We start from the raw sequence: 15,513 nt of genomic DNA, 5'->3' as shown, positions 1-15,513 counted from the left end.
AATAAAGAAGTACAACAAAATCAAGGAAAAACTGCACACAAAGACTGACAAGCAATTAATCTGCAAAAGAAGAGCTGCAAGTACAAGAAAAAGTTTTAAAAAAATGCTGAGAACCTTTCTCTTGCAGTTAGGATGAAAATTGTACTGTTAACATTTTGCAGAGCTTCTTGCAATAAATGAATTGTATCCTCTGGTTCAAGTTTCAAGTGTGGTGCAATGCACACACAAAATGCTGGAGGAACTCAGCCAGTTAGGCAGCATCTGTGGAAATTCTGGTCCACATCAAAGTCACACAGCTGCTGTGAGTGTAAGGGAGAGACTGACAGTATGGTAGAGCCTCCATTACATTCTATCCCAGCTGCTGTGTATGCTCTTGGCTTGTGTCTACAGCCTAGGGCAGTCTTGACTGAGATCATCGCAGTAATTGCCAATAACACTGCTGAATGATTGATGCTGCATCTTGAGGGAGCTGACATTTTGCATTAGTGTAGTGGACGATGCTCTTCGGGGATTTGGGTTAGGGTAGTTTAATGCAAACAGAGTGGATTGTCTGTACTTGATGAAAGCTGTGTTTGACCAGGAAAGGGCTGTGATTCTAACTGCAAGTATACTGAGAGGATATTTTATCTGACCCAAGAGCGCATGTTGACACAACTTACAACTCTCTTGCATTTGAGTGTGGATATTGGTTACAAGGCATAATGACTTTGACTTCATAGTACTGACGTCATCTCAATGATCCTGTCTGTCTTTCCCATTCTCTTGGCCTGAAAGTGGCTGCAGAATCAGAATCAGAATCAGGTTTAATATCACTGGCGGATGTTGTGAAATTTGTGGTTTTGAGGCAGCAGTACAGTGCAATACAAAATAAAACTATAAATTACAATGAGAAATACATATATTGTATATATAAAAAAAATTAAGTAGTGCAAAAAGAGAAGAAGATAGTGAGGTGGTGGTCATTATTCATTCAGAAATCTGATGGCAGAGTTTTGACCGACTTGGTTGTGGTCTGTCTGTTGCTGCTCTCCTCTACCCACTGAGACGATCTTTGACGAACGCTATCACTTCCTTGGATTTACATTCATCTCATTGAAGCCAGATATGTTGGGGCAGGCGGCTGTTCCTTGCCTGCGTTATAAAGTGTATTGAGCTCCTTTTCTTTCTCAATTTAAGAAAAATAGATCCACATTTTTAATTTTCAGAACTTGGAACAGTATAGATTCCTCGCCCACTGTCTTTTAACCTACTCCAAGATTAATCTGACCCTTGCCTGCCCCATCGCCCTCCATTTTTCTATCATCCCTCTGCCTATCTAAGTGACTCTGTAATGTCCATAATGTATGTGCCTCTAACACCACCCCTGGCAGGGGGTTCCATGCACCCTCCACTTTCTGTGTAAAAACAAACAAACAGACCTTACCACCCTTATTTTTTTTCTCCTTAATTTTAATTTTGTTAATTAAACTCACCTTTTACTAACTTAGGAAATCTGTCTGTTGCATCTAAAGTAAGCAGAGTGAAGTGCAAGCTAATATTTTTATTTTCTTACGGTATCTGTGATGACCATTCAGCTATGATGACTGATAGTTCCCTATAAACCGGTTCCACTCTGCCTAATCTGTGGAGTATGCCCATCATTCCATGTACTTCAGTATGGAGGCTCAGATGTGCTGCTTTTAGGTTGGGCCAACACTCCATTTTCCAGTGCCAGCTTCTACACCACTGCTATAAGACTATTAAACAGTTCCTTAATGTGATGAGATGGAGCCTTGATCTCACAATCTACCTTGTTTTGACCTTGCAGCTTATTGTCTGCCTGCTCTTCATTTTCTCTGTAAGTGTGACTCTTTATTCTGCATTCTGCTTTCATTTTCACTTGCATACTGCATGTGACACTAATAAACCAAACTTGAATTCGCCTTAGAGTTTTGTAATTGCTCCCATGGCATCTACGTCTACCGCCACTTCAGTAACGCATTTTCAGGTAGGATGGCGGCGTGCTTAGTCGCACCAGCCTCCCCAGGTCTAACTAATGAATTTGATTGACTTTATTACTTACATCCTTCATACACACGAGGAGTAAAAATCTTTGTTACGTCTCTGTCTAATTGTGCAATGTACAATTTATAGTAATCTGTAATAGTATGTAAACAGGACAGTGAATATAACATAGAAATACAATTGTATCAGCATGAATTAATCAGTCTGATGGCCTGGTGGAAGAAGCTCTCCTGGAGCCTGTTGGTCCTGGCTTTTATGCTGCAGTACCATTTCCCGAATGGTAGCAGCTGGGACAGTTTGTGGTTGGGGTGACTTGGGTCCACAATGATTCTTTGAGTCCTTTATACACACTTGTCTTTGTAAATGTCCTGAATAGTGGGAAGTTCAGATCTATAGATAGCTGGGCTGTCCGCATCACTCTCTGCAGAGTCTTGCAGTGGAGGGAGGTACAGCTCCCATACCAGGCAGTGATGCAGCCAGTCAGGATGCTCTCAATTATGCCCCTGTAGAAAGTTCTTAGGTCTTGGGTGCCCATACCAAACTTTTGCAACCATCTGGGGTGAAAGAGGCACTGTTGTGCTTTTTTCACCACACAGCTGGTATGTACAGACCAAATGAGATCCTTGGTGATGCGTATACCGAACAACTTGAAGCTGTTCACCTTCTCAACCCCAGATCCATTGATGTCAATAGAGGTGAGCCTGCCTCTGTTCCTCCTGTAGTCCACAACCAGCTCCTTTGTTTTTGAGACGTTGAGGGAGAGGTTGTTTTCACTGTGTCAGGGTGATGACTTCTCTGTAGGCTGCTTCTTTATTATTTGAGATTAGGCCAATCTGTGTAGTATCGTCAGCAAATTTAATTAGCAAATTGGAGCCGTGGATGGCGACGCAGTCATGGGTATACAGAGAGTAAAGGACGCAGCCCTGAGGGCCATCTGTGTTGAGGGTCAGAGAGGCAGAGGTGAGGGAGCCCACTCTTACTACCTGCCGATGATCTGACAGGAAGTCCAGGATCCGGTTGCACAAGGCAGGGTGAAGGCAGTGGTCTCTGAGCTTCTTGTTAAGCCTGGAGGGAATTATGCTGTTGAATGCTGAACTGTAGTCCAAGAACAGCATTCTCACATAAGCATCCCTCTTCTCCAGAAGTGTAAGGATGGCGTGTAGAGCTGTGGCTATTGTGTTATTTGTCGATCGGTTCTGTCTGTAGGTGAATTGTAGGGGGCCCAGAGTGGGTAGTCCTTGACCAGCCTCTCAAAGCGTTTGCTTACTATTGAAGTGAGTGGGACAGGACGCCATTGTTTGTCCGTTACGTCTTTGTTATGATTGCAAGACACTGCTGAATATTAAGACCACCAGCTACTGCAAGGATACCTCATTAGCAATTTGCTGGATAGCAAAGGACCAAATCGTCACCCGCCACAGCCACCCAGGGAAGAAGTAGTGCCTGGTACAAGATACGGTGCTAATTTTTGTCCTAAATGTTTTTCTTGTGATCACAAGACCCTGTTGGACATTGATAATAACAAATACTGCAAGCCTGGCTCGTTGGTGGGACCGATGGTAAGTTGTTGCTCGGACCAGGTCCTCATGTCGTGGTGTCACCTGTTACAACCCCCCAGTGGAGGAGGTGCCAGAGGCGATGTGGGACAGGACAGAGGTGCGATGGGAGTGCTGGAATCCCATCAATGCTGCTCTCCGGTGTTCACTCCCAGGAAGACAAGCTGAAATGCCTGTGGTTGACCCAGCGCGAGATGGAGAACTGCTGCATACATGTTCTTGCAGAAGCGTGGTCCAAGACAGCATCCCTTGCATCATTGATCTTCAGGCCCAGCCATTCAGGGACTTGAACTCATATTATTTTTTTGTGCTTTCGTATCTGTATGTACTGAATTTTTCACCGTGGCCCCAGAGGAACGCTGTTTTGTTTAGGTGTATACATGTGTATGGTTGAATGACAACTAAAGTTGAACTGATTCCAGGCATCCACTCTGCATTTGAAATAATAGATTTGGCAGTTTTTTTCTGGTAGCTTGCCTAGGAGATCTGCACAGAGGTCTCAGCTTTTTATCATACCTGTCAGTTGTCAGAATGAAGCCTTTTATCTAAATTTGCCGATGTCACTAAGTGGTACGGCACAATAAATAATGTAGATGGCTGCAGAGACAGATGGACAGATTAACCAAGTGAGCAACACTGGCAAATGGAACTTAATGTAGTTAAAGTTGGAGGCTGTCCACTTTCGACCTCAGATTAGAGCATTTCGTAAATAGCACGAAGCTGCAAAATATGCATGAACAGAGATTTGAATTAAAATCAGTGTTGTGATGTAATTAAAAGGTTAATAGGTTGATGATCTTCTGAACCCTTTAGGGATTATGTTAGAGCAATGTTTAAAGATTAGATTAGCTTTATTTGTCACATGTACGTTGAAACATTGAAATGCATTGTTTGCAGTCCAAGGATTATGCTAGAGGAAGCCTGCAGTATTGCCACACTTCCAGCACCGACATAGCATGCCCGCAGCTTGCTAACCCTAACCTGTATGTCTTTGGACTGTGGGAGGACACTGGAGCATCTGGAGGAAACCCACAAGGTCAGAGGAAGAAAGTAGAAACTCCTTACAGAAAGCGGCAGAAATTGAACCCTGATCTTACAGCTGACACTGTACAGTGTTACGCTAACTGTGATGCAGCCGTAACCCCCCATCTTGTAATGCTGTTGCTGTTTGGAGTTTTGCACACCCCAGGGAGAATGTCTAGATCTAATCCCAGGCTAAATTTGGTTTGTCTTTCCTTCACTTAATCAAGGTATTGTGAGGGCAGGGTAGGGCAAAATTATTTCCCCCAGCAAGAATGCATGAGGTTATAGACTGGTGAAGTCAAGGAGCACTTGATAGTTTGGGGGGGGGGGGGGGGGTCAGTGTTTCCGGGTCATGCGCTCTCCTCAACCCTACCTACGCCACCAGTTTCAAGAACAGATATTTCCCTTCAACCATTCTGTTCTTGAACCAATCTGTACAGCCCTAATCTTCTCATCACCTTAACGGGGATAGAGTTCCTCTTGTCCTCACTACCACCCCATGAGCCTCTGTGTCCAACACATCATTCGCTGTAACTTCCGCCATCTTCAAAGGGATTCTACCACCAAAGGCATCTTTATACCCACCCCCCACTATCTGCTTTCTGCAAGAATCGTCGCTCTCTCCATGATTCCCTTGTCCATTTGTCCCTCCCCACTAATCTCCTTCCTGGCACATATCATTGTAAGCAAGAGAAATGCTACCCCTGCCCATTCACCTCATCCCTCACCTCCATTCAGGATCCCAAACAGTCCTTCAGGTAAGACAACACTTTACCTGCAAATCTGTTGGGGTTATCTGTTGTATCTGGTGCTCCTGATGCGGCCTCTTAATTTGTAAGACCCAACATAAATTGGGGTATTGCTTTGCTGAGCACCTTTACTTCATCTCCAAAAGTGGAATTTCCCCGTGGCCAATCATTTAATTCCTATCCCCATTCCTGTTCTGACATGTTAGTCCATGGCCTCCTATCATGCCAAGATAAGGCTACTCTCAGGGTGGAGGGGCAACACCTGATATTCTTTATGGGTATTCTCCAGCCTGATGGCATGAACATTGATTTCTCCTTCCAGAAATTTTATTTATTTTACACTCTCTCCTCTCTCTTCCTTCATTCTGTACTTGACCTCCTACCTCTTCTCCTTACCTGCTTATTAACCCCCCCCCCCCCCCCCACTGGTGCCCGTCCTCCTTCCCTTTCTCCCGTGGTTCATTCTCCTGTCCTATCAGATTTCTCACTCTCCAGCCCTTCACCTTTCCCAACTATCTGGCTTCACCTATCACCTTCTAGCTTGTCCTGCTTCCCCTCCTCCCACCCCCACCCCCACCTTTTTATTCTGGCGTCTTCCCACTTCCTGTTCAGTCCTGAAGAAGGGTCTTGGCCCGAAACATTGTTTATTTACTTATTTTGTATGCTGCCTGACCTGCTGAATTCCTCCTGCATTGTGTGTGTGTATGTGTCTGTAACCTTAATCACTATTTCAGTATTAGTAACACCGTGACCACTTTACACTACAATAGTCAGTTGTTCCTTTCCTGATTCCTGAACGATGGCAGTTGTGAGAATTGTCCTGGCCCGGGTGGTGGGGATCTTTGACGATGGATGTTGCCTTTATGAGGCAGCACCTCCTGTAGATACGAGATGTGCCCAAGATGTGTTGGGCTGAGCCCACTACTCTCTGCAGCTTCTTGCATTCCAGCATATCGCATATTGTGCTGCACCCAGCCAGGATACTTTCAACAGGACCACTGTAGAAGTTTGTCAGTGTTCACTGACACGCTGAAACTTCTTAACCTCTTAAGGAAGTAAAGACACCATTCAGTGAGGTTGTGGCTGACTTATGTTTTGACTTTATATGCCCATCATAAAACATAGGATTAGAATTAAGCTATTTGGCCCATTGAGCCTGCTCCACCATTCCATCTTGACTGACTTATTATCCCTCTCAACCCTATTTTTCTGCCTTCTCTTCATAAGCTTTGACATCTTGACTAATCAAGAACCTATTAATCTCTGTTTAAAGTACATTCGATGAATTGGTCTTCACAGCTGTCCATGACAATGAATTCCACAGATTCACCACCCTCTGGCTAACAAAATTCTTCACCTGAGGCTACATCCACACTACGTTGGATAATTTTGAAAATGAAGCTTTTTCTCTTTGTTTTGACCCTCTGTCCACACTAAAATGGTGTTTTCAGCCCCCGAAAATGGAGATTTTCAGAAACTGTCTCCAGAGTGAATGAATCTGAAAACGCCTAATATCTGTTGCAGTGTGTATGGGGTAAGCAGAGCTTTTTAAAACCGCTGTCATGACATGCCGGAACAGATGGCGACAGCGCGGCATTTCATTGTTTTCTTCTTCTTATTCTTCTTATTATCATTACTACTTTATTGTCGCCAAAGAATTGATACTAGAGCGTACAATCATCACAGTGATACTTGATTCTGCGCTTTGCAGAACCTAACAATTTCAGAACAGATAGCAACGAGACTGAAGCCAAAAGAGTTAGAAATGTACTCACCAAATACTTTGACCCATAGCTTACTGAATAAATAAGTATTCTCACTTTGCCCTGTTTTCTGTCCTTGCTTGTATGAAGGTGGTTTACCTATTTATGCAAGTACTTCTCTGACAATAGATGTGTAACAGCCTAATGTAACATTGTATGGGAATACAAGATAACACTGATGCAGACATGTTTTATACACTTAACAAGGTGCTTTATTAACGCAACAGAGTTAGTCAGTTTTTCAATATTCGTCGTCAGCCAGGTCATACTGTCCGTGAACTCCCTGTCGGTTGCCTCCATACGCTCCAGTATTAGTTTTTTTTAGTTTCAAGTCCTCCTGCATGAGAGCCAAGAGCAATTCCTTTTAAGTTTTTCTACTCTGTAACTGGACAAACGCGCACCAAGTATACTGTTTCCTCTTCGCTTGTTTTCTGTGTGTCCTGCGCATGCCCAGTAAGAGGAGATTCGCCCAAATATCCGTCTAATGTGGACAGAGATATTTTGAAAAACGCTTAGTGTGGACGCCTATCATTTTTTTCTCGAACTGGCGTTTTCAAAATTATCCGGCGTAGTGTGGATGTAGCCTCAGTTCTAAAGGGATATCCTTCTATTCTGAGGCTGTGCCCTCTAGTAGTACCCCCACCCCAACTATACGAAATACCCTCTCCATATCCACCCTATCTAGAACTTTCAATGTCTGATAGGTTTCAACGAAATCCGGACCTTCTCCCCCCCCCCCCCCATTCTTCTAAACTGCTCAGAATACAGGCCCAGAGCCATCAGACACTCCTCATACGATGACCCTGTATCAGTATTACAGTGCAGTAAAGGGAAATACAGAGGCATGAGAGAGGAGTTGGCCAGAATTGATTGGAAAAGAACACTGGCAGGGATAACGGCAGAGCAACAATGGGTGGAATTTCTGGAAGCAATGTGAAAGGCACAGGATATATACATCCCAAAGAGGAAGAAGTATTAAGGAAAGATTACACAACTATGGCTAAAGAGAAGTCAAAGCCTACATAAAAGCTAAAGCAAGGGCATTTAATAGAGCAAAAATTAGTAGGAAGCTAGAGGATCAGGGAGCTTTTAAAAACCAAAAGAAGACAGCTTAAAAAAAAAGTTATTGAGAAAGTAAAGATGGAATACGAAAGTAAGCTAAACAATAATATTAAAGAGGATACCAACAGTTTCTTCAGATACATAAAATGTAAAAGGGAGGCAAGAGTAAATATCAGACCACTGGAAAATGATGCTGAAGAGGTAGTAATGGGGGACAGGGAAATGGCAGATGAACTGAGTAAGTATTTTACATCAGTCTTCACTGTGGAAGACATAGCAGTATGGTGGAAGTTCCAGTTGTCAGGGGTCATGATGTGTGTGAAGTTACCATTACTAGGGAGAAGGTTCTTGGGAAACTGAAAGGTTTGAAGGTAGATAAGTCACCTGGACCGGATGGTGTACATCTCATGGTTCTGAAAGAAGTGGCTGAAGAGATTGCGGAAATATTAGTAATGATCTTTCAAGAATCACTAGATTCTGGAATGGTTCTGGAAGACTAGAAAATTGCAAATGTCACTCCACTCTTCAATAAGGGAGGGATGCCGAAGAAAGGAAATTATTGGCCAGTTAGACTGAACTCAGTGGTTGGGAGGATGTTGGAGTTGATTGTTAAGGATATAGTTTCGAGGAAAATCTTGCCTGACAAATCTGTTGAAACTCTTTGAAGAAATAACAAGCAGGATAAGCAAAGGGGAATTAGTTGATGTTGTGTATTTGTATTTTCAGAAGGCCTTTGATGAAGTGTCACACATGAGGCTGCTAAACAAGCTATGAGCCTATGGTTTTACAGCGAAGCTTTAGCATGGATAAAGCAGTGGCTGATTGGCAGGAGGCAAAGAGTGGGAATAAAGGTAGCCTTTTCTATTTTGCTGCCAGTGACTAGTGTTGTTCCATAGGGGTCTGTGTTGGGATCACCTCTTTTTACATTATATGTCAGTGATTTGGATGATGGAATTGATGGCTTGTGCAAAGTTCGCAGACTATGTGAAGATAGGTGGAAGGGCAGCAAGTTTTGAGGAAGTAGAGAGGCTACAGAAGGACTTAGATAGATTAGGAGAATGAGCAAAAATATGGCAGATGGAATACAGTGTTGGAAGTATATGGTCATGCACTTCAGTAGAAGAAATTAAGAGGTTGACTATTTTCTAAATGGGAGAAAATGGGAGTTTGATAGATTCTTGATTGAGCAGGACATGAAGGGATACATGGGGAAGGCAGGAGTTTGAGGTTGAGAGAAAATTGGATCAGCCATGATGAACTCCGGAGCATACTTGATGGGCCAAATGGCCTAATTCTGCTCCTATATCTTGTGGTCTTATGGTCTTTCATTCTCGGGATCATTTTAATTCTAGGTTGTAGAACACTGAAATCATCTATCATGGCCACCACGACCATACAATTATTTTAGTACTCAATATAAAGATCTGAGGACGACATCCAGTACAAACTCAGGAAGACTAGAAACATCTTCAGATCAATGAGCCACATATGGGCATCAAGCAAATACAACATGCACACCAAGGTGAAGCTGTACCAGAGCTGTGTTCTGCCCACACTCTTGTACGGATCAAAAGGTTGAGGCGTGACAGAGAATGACCTTGCCAAGCTGTTCCATTCTACACCATGAGCCTGCGGGATATGCTCCGTACTTCCGTACTTTCTGACCAAGGGAGATCTCCAACCGTGCCCTACTCTTCAGTGTCACCAAGGGGACATGGCCACAGTCATTATGAGGAAATGTTAGAGACGGATTGGGCACGTGATGAGAGGAGAGGCCAACTCCATCATCAAGACAATTTCACTGGACCCCTGAAGGATGGAGGAAACGTGGGAGACCAAAGACACTTGGCACTGTACCAGAGACACAGAAATGAGGACCCTAAAGCAGCGGTCCCCAACCACTGGGCCGCAAAGCTTGTGCTACTGGGCTGTGAGGAAATGATATGGGTCAGCTGCACCTTTCCTCATTCTCTGTCACGCACTGTTGAACTTGAAATAACCTACCAAATCATACCAAATAGCACATAAAACCTAAAATAATACTAACATATAGTAAAAGCAGGAATGATATGATAAATACACAGCCTATATAAAGTAGAAATAATGTATGTACAGTGTAGTTTCACTTAACAGAATCAGGAAGATTAAACCAAAACCGATTTGTAGAAAAGAAAAAAATAGGCATGTACACGCATGCACACACAGGCGCCCGCACAAGGCTTCATGGTCATGGTAGTCTTTCTCGGGGTAAACACAAATGTCCCGCATTTGCTACTTTTGATCCTTATTTAGGAGTGAGAAAGTTGGCAACCCTATTTGAACACTCCACACCCCCCCCCCCCCCACCCCGGTCGGCCGGTCCGCAAGAATGTTGTCAATATTAAACCGGTCCGTGGTGCAAAAAACGTTGGGGACCCCTGGTCTAAAGCACACCTGGGGCACAGTAGAGAAGATGGCCAAGGACAGAAAGAGATGGAGGACCTTCATTGCTGCTCTAAACTCCAGTGGCGTAACAGGCATTAACTAATTAATATAAAGGTCTAATACTTTAATGTAACCGTTAATTGATTACCCCAGCACAACAACAGGTTGTCACTTTGAACTCTGCTGTAACAGAGTGCAGTGTTACATCAGGAAGGATTGCTGGCAGAGCTTACTCGGTGACAGTGCGACTGAGGTTGATTAATATCAGTTGAGATCTAACCATTCACACAGCGCTGGGGTGAGAGAGTTGACTGATAGCTTGAGGGAGCTAAATTGAAATCAGCAGAGATACAGTCAGTATTTCAGAGGGGTTATCAAGTGTAAGGAAGCTGGACTAATGTCAGTGATGCAATCTGTATTAATGGCTTTGGGGAGGAGAGTTACTAAAATTCAGAATTATTTATCAGAATTGGGTTTAATATCACTGACATATGTTGTGAAATCTGTTTCTACATCTGTAAAAATTTGTGCATGTTATTGGTGATGTACCAACTCTCCTGAAACTTTCATCATTTCTGATGGGGGGAAAAAATACACCAGAAATGCAATTTAGTTAATTCTTAGCTTATACAACAAAGAACTGCTCTCAAACTATAGGAGCTAAGAGCAGTAGCTATGATTCTACCTGAAGGTTCAAAGTACATATAGGTCACCATATACAAACCTGAGATTCATTTTCTTGCAGGCATACTCAATAAATGCATAATAGAATAATAACTATAATAGAATCAACGAAAGACCACACATGCTTGGGCATTCAGCCAGTGTGCAAAAGACAACAAACTGCAAATACAAAAAGAAGGAAATAATAATAACACATAAATAAGCAATAAATATCAAGAGCATGAGATAGAGCCCCTGAAAGTGAGCATATAGGTTGTGGGAACATTTCAGTGATGAGGCAAGTGAAGTTGAACCCTTTGGTTCAGGAGCCTAATGGTGGAGGGGTAGTAACTTTCTGAACATGGTGGTGTGGGACCTGAGGCTCCAGTACCACAGGTTCAGGGACCTAGACTAATATCAATGAAGAAACAGAGCAGCTGGTGGTAGATAGAATGAGCTGCCAGAGGAAGTGATCATTTGGTATGCCACCAAAGACTCCTACAAATTCTACAGGTGTATTGTGGAGAGCATTCTGACTGGTTGCATTGTCGTCTGGTTTGGAGGCAACAATGCACAGGATGGGAAAAATCTGCAGATCACCCATGGTGGGCACCAGCATTGAGGACATCTTCAAAAGGCGATGCCTCAGAAAGGCAGCATTTATCATTAAGGGCCCCCATCACCCAGAATATGCCCTGTCCTCACCACTACCATGCAGGAGTTACAAGAGCCTGAAGACACACATTCAATGTCTTAGGAACAATTTATTCTCCACTGCCATCAGTTTTCTAAATAAACCCATGTACATCACTATTTTTGCTCTCCTTAGCACTAATTTTTTATATTTTATTATGATTATTATGACATGCAGTCCCCTTTTATTGTCATAGTAATGCATGCATTAAGAAATGGTAAAATGTTTTTCCAGAATATCATGAAAAAAAAACATGACAAACCGACTTAAAAACTAATAAAACCACATAATTATAACATATAGTTACAACAGTGCAAAGCAATACTATAATTTGATAAGAACGGACCATGGCACAGTAAAAGTCTCAAAGTCTCTCGAAAGTCCCATCATCTCACGCAGACGGTAAACCTCCAGCGCCGCCAACTTGCCGATGCAGCATCGTGGAAGCATCCGACCATAGCCCGACTCCGAGTCCGTCCGAAAAACTCCGAGCCTCCGACCACCTATTCGACAACGAGCACCATCTCTGCCGAGCGCTTCGGCCCCGGCCCCAGCAACAGGCGATACGCAAAGCCGAGGATTTGGGGCCTTCGTCTCCGGAGATTCTCGATCGCACAGTAGCAGCGACAGCGAAGCAGGCATTTCAGAAGTTACTCCAGATGTTCCTCTGCGCTTCTCATGGCTGTCTCCATCAAATCCAGATTGTGCACAGCTCCTAGTTCCACATAATCGATATTCATTTTGAACGGCCGCGTGCGTGCTGCGTTGCGTCGCGCCATGCCGCCATCATCTCCTCCCTCCTATGTTGTAACTTATAGTAATATTTCACTTTTGCACTGTACTGCCGCCACAAAACAACAAATTTCACGATAAATGTCAGAGATAATAAACCTGATTGTGATTCTGAATTACAGCATTTAAAAGACAGTTGAAGGAGAATGGATAGGAAGTGATTGGAGGGATACGGACCTACCTGTCTCTGTGCTTTGTAGCTCTGTGGAAGGCACTACAGGAAGAGGAGTTCAAGCAGCCATGTGGGAAATGTTTCTTGCCAGATGTGGTGTCTTTCTCTCAAGCACCAACCACCGCTGCCCTTTCAAGTGGACAAGAGAAGCTGGGAACCGCCCACTTTGTTATGCTGGGCCATTTGTGTGTGGGATAATGTTGTGGGCTAATCACCACCCAGGGACTAACTACATCATGTCAGTGGTGGAATCATATTCGATATATATTAACAGTGAGTTAGATAAACGCTTATAAAGGGGGAAGAAAAGATTTTGTGTGCTCTTCGGTTGATGAGGCTGACCTGGGAGCAGGAAGCTCTTCCATGGACGGCAATGATGGATGTGTACGTGAACACAGAACAGGCCCTTTGACCCACAGCGTTGTACCAACCTTTTAAACTACTCCAAGATCAATCTAGCCCTTCCCTCCTACATAGCCCTCCATTTTTCTTTCATTAATGTGCCCATCTAAAAGTCTTTTAAAACTCCCTAATGTATCTGGCTGTACCACCACCCTAGCTGTGCATTCCACACACCTACCATGCTCTTTGTTTGAATAAAAAAAAAACCTCTGACATCCTGCCCTATACTTCTACAGCTTAAAATTGTGCTCATTCATATTAATCATTTCTGCCCTAGGGAAAAGTCTTTGGCAGTCCTCTCCATCTGTGCCTTCTATCATCTTGTATGCCTTTATTAATAGCTTGTAAAGTTAGAAACATAGGAAATCTACAGCACAATACAGGCCCTTCACCCGCAAAGTTATGCCGAACATGTCCCTACCTTAGAAATTACTAGGGTTACCCATAGCCCTCTATTTTCTAAGCTCCATGTACCTATCCAAAAGTCTCTTAAAAGACCCTATCGTATCCACCTCTACCACCGTTGCTGGCAGCCCATTCTATGTGCTCACCACTCTGCGTAAAAAAAAATAACTTACCCCTGACATCTCCTCTGTACCTACTCCCAAGCACCTTAAACCTGTGCCCTCTTGTGGCAGCCAGGGGAAAAAGCCTCTGACTATCCACACAATCAATGCCTCTTATCATCTTATACACCTCTATCAGGTCACCTCTCACCCTCCATCACTCCAAGGAGAAAAGGCCGAATTCACTCAGCCTGTTTTCATAAGGCATGCTCCCCAATCCAGGCAACATCCTTCTAAAGTTGTCTACTTCATTCACGGGATGGCTCTGTGTGCTTCTCACTCTCCACCTTGATGTTCTCAATTCTATCCCAAATGTACCTGCTCATGGAGCAGAGATTTGGGACTCAGTGGGGTGTCTGTTTATTTACTTACTTACCTACCTACTTACCTATCCACCCTTCCCTCCCTCCATGCCCAATTACACCCATGTGTCTTTGGAACATGGGAGGAAACCAGAGCACCCAGAGGAAACCTACACGGACACAGGGAGGACATACCAGCTCCCTGCAGACAGCAGTGCAATTGAACCGGGGTTGTTGATGATAACGTTACACTACCATGCGGCACCAGCGCCTGGGGGAAACCTATGAGAAACTACTGAAGATTAAAGATGAGCGTTATTTGTCACATGTGCGGCAGAGCATACAGTGAAATGTGTCAGATCAAATCAGTAAGGGTTGTGATCGGCAGCTGGCCAGTGTCGCCACACCTCTGGCTCCAACATAGCATGTCCACAGCTCACAAACCCTAACCCTACAAATTAGGAATGTGGGAGGAAACCAGAGCACCGGGAGGAAACCCACATGATCGTAGGGAGAACATACAAGTTCCTTACAGACAGCAGTGGGGATTGCACCCCAGCCTTCTGATCACTGGTGTTTACACTAACTGCCATACCACCATGCTACTGTCTGTTGTGTTTGTTGCCATCTGGAGATTTGCACACTCCACATGTCATGGAGAACGTCTGGGTCTTAATCCCAGGCTGAAGTTGGTTTGTATTTCCTTGGCTAAAGGAGTGATTTAATCAGGGTATCGAGAGGCCAGGGCAAGACTGTTTCCCCCTGTGAGAAGGCATGAAATTGGAGACAAGTGATGTCAAGAAGCTCTTGATAGTTGGGGAAGTAGGATTGAGACATGCATTCTACTCCACCCTGCCTAGGAATTGGAAAGAAAACCAACTGAGCGAGAAGGGTAATGTTAGGAGAGTTTTGTTTTTGTACAAGACTCATGGTTGTTTGCTAATGCAGGTCTGATTGACGTGTTGTCACTGGTTTTGAACAGAATGGAGGTAGAGGCTATTCATCCCATCGGGGGGGCTGGGGGGAGTGGGATTGAACCCAGGTCACTGACACTGTAATGATGTTGGGTTGACTGCTACGCTACTGTGAAGGAGGCTTTCAGCACGTCCTTGGATCTTTTCCTCTGCCCACCTGGTAATTTTTTTCCACACCACAAAGCTCAAAATGGAGGCTCTGCATCAGGAGTGTGGTGTTAAACCTGGAAGGGAGGTGTCACTACTGCCCCACTGCTGGGACTGTTGAGTCAGGAGAGGATAGTGGCCTTGATTTGCTTATCCTCTAGTGAACTTGGAGAACTTTGCAAGTTTGTTTCTCCAACGTCTTCAGATACAAGTTCAAGTT

The 15,513-nt window shown here is 43.9% G+C and overlaps 1 protein-coding gene across 2 annotated transcripts in view; it reads left to right on the top strand.

Moving 5' to 3' along the window:
- Window positions 1-15,513, top strand: part of smad10a (SMAD family member 10a) — a 105,900-nt gene that overhangs the window by 53,012 nt on the left and 37,375 nt on the right. The window lies entirely within an intron of this gene.

The sequence above is a fragment of the Mobula birostris genome, chromosome 2 (assembly GCF_030028105.1).
Source record: "Mobula birostris isolate sMobBir1 chromosome 2, sMobBir1.hap1, whole genome shotgun sequence".
NCBI lineage: Eukaryota > Metazoa > Chordata > Chondrichthyes > Myliobatiformes > Myliobatidae > Mobula > Mobula birostris.
The sequence above is the reverse complement of the archived record's forward strand: the minus strand, read 5'-3'. Positions and strand labels throughout refer to the sequence as shown.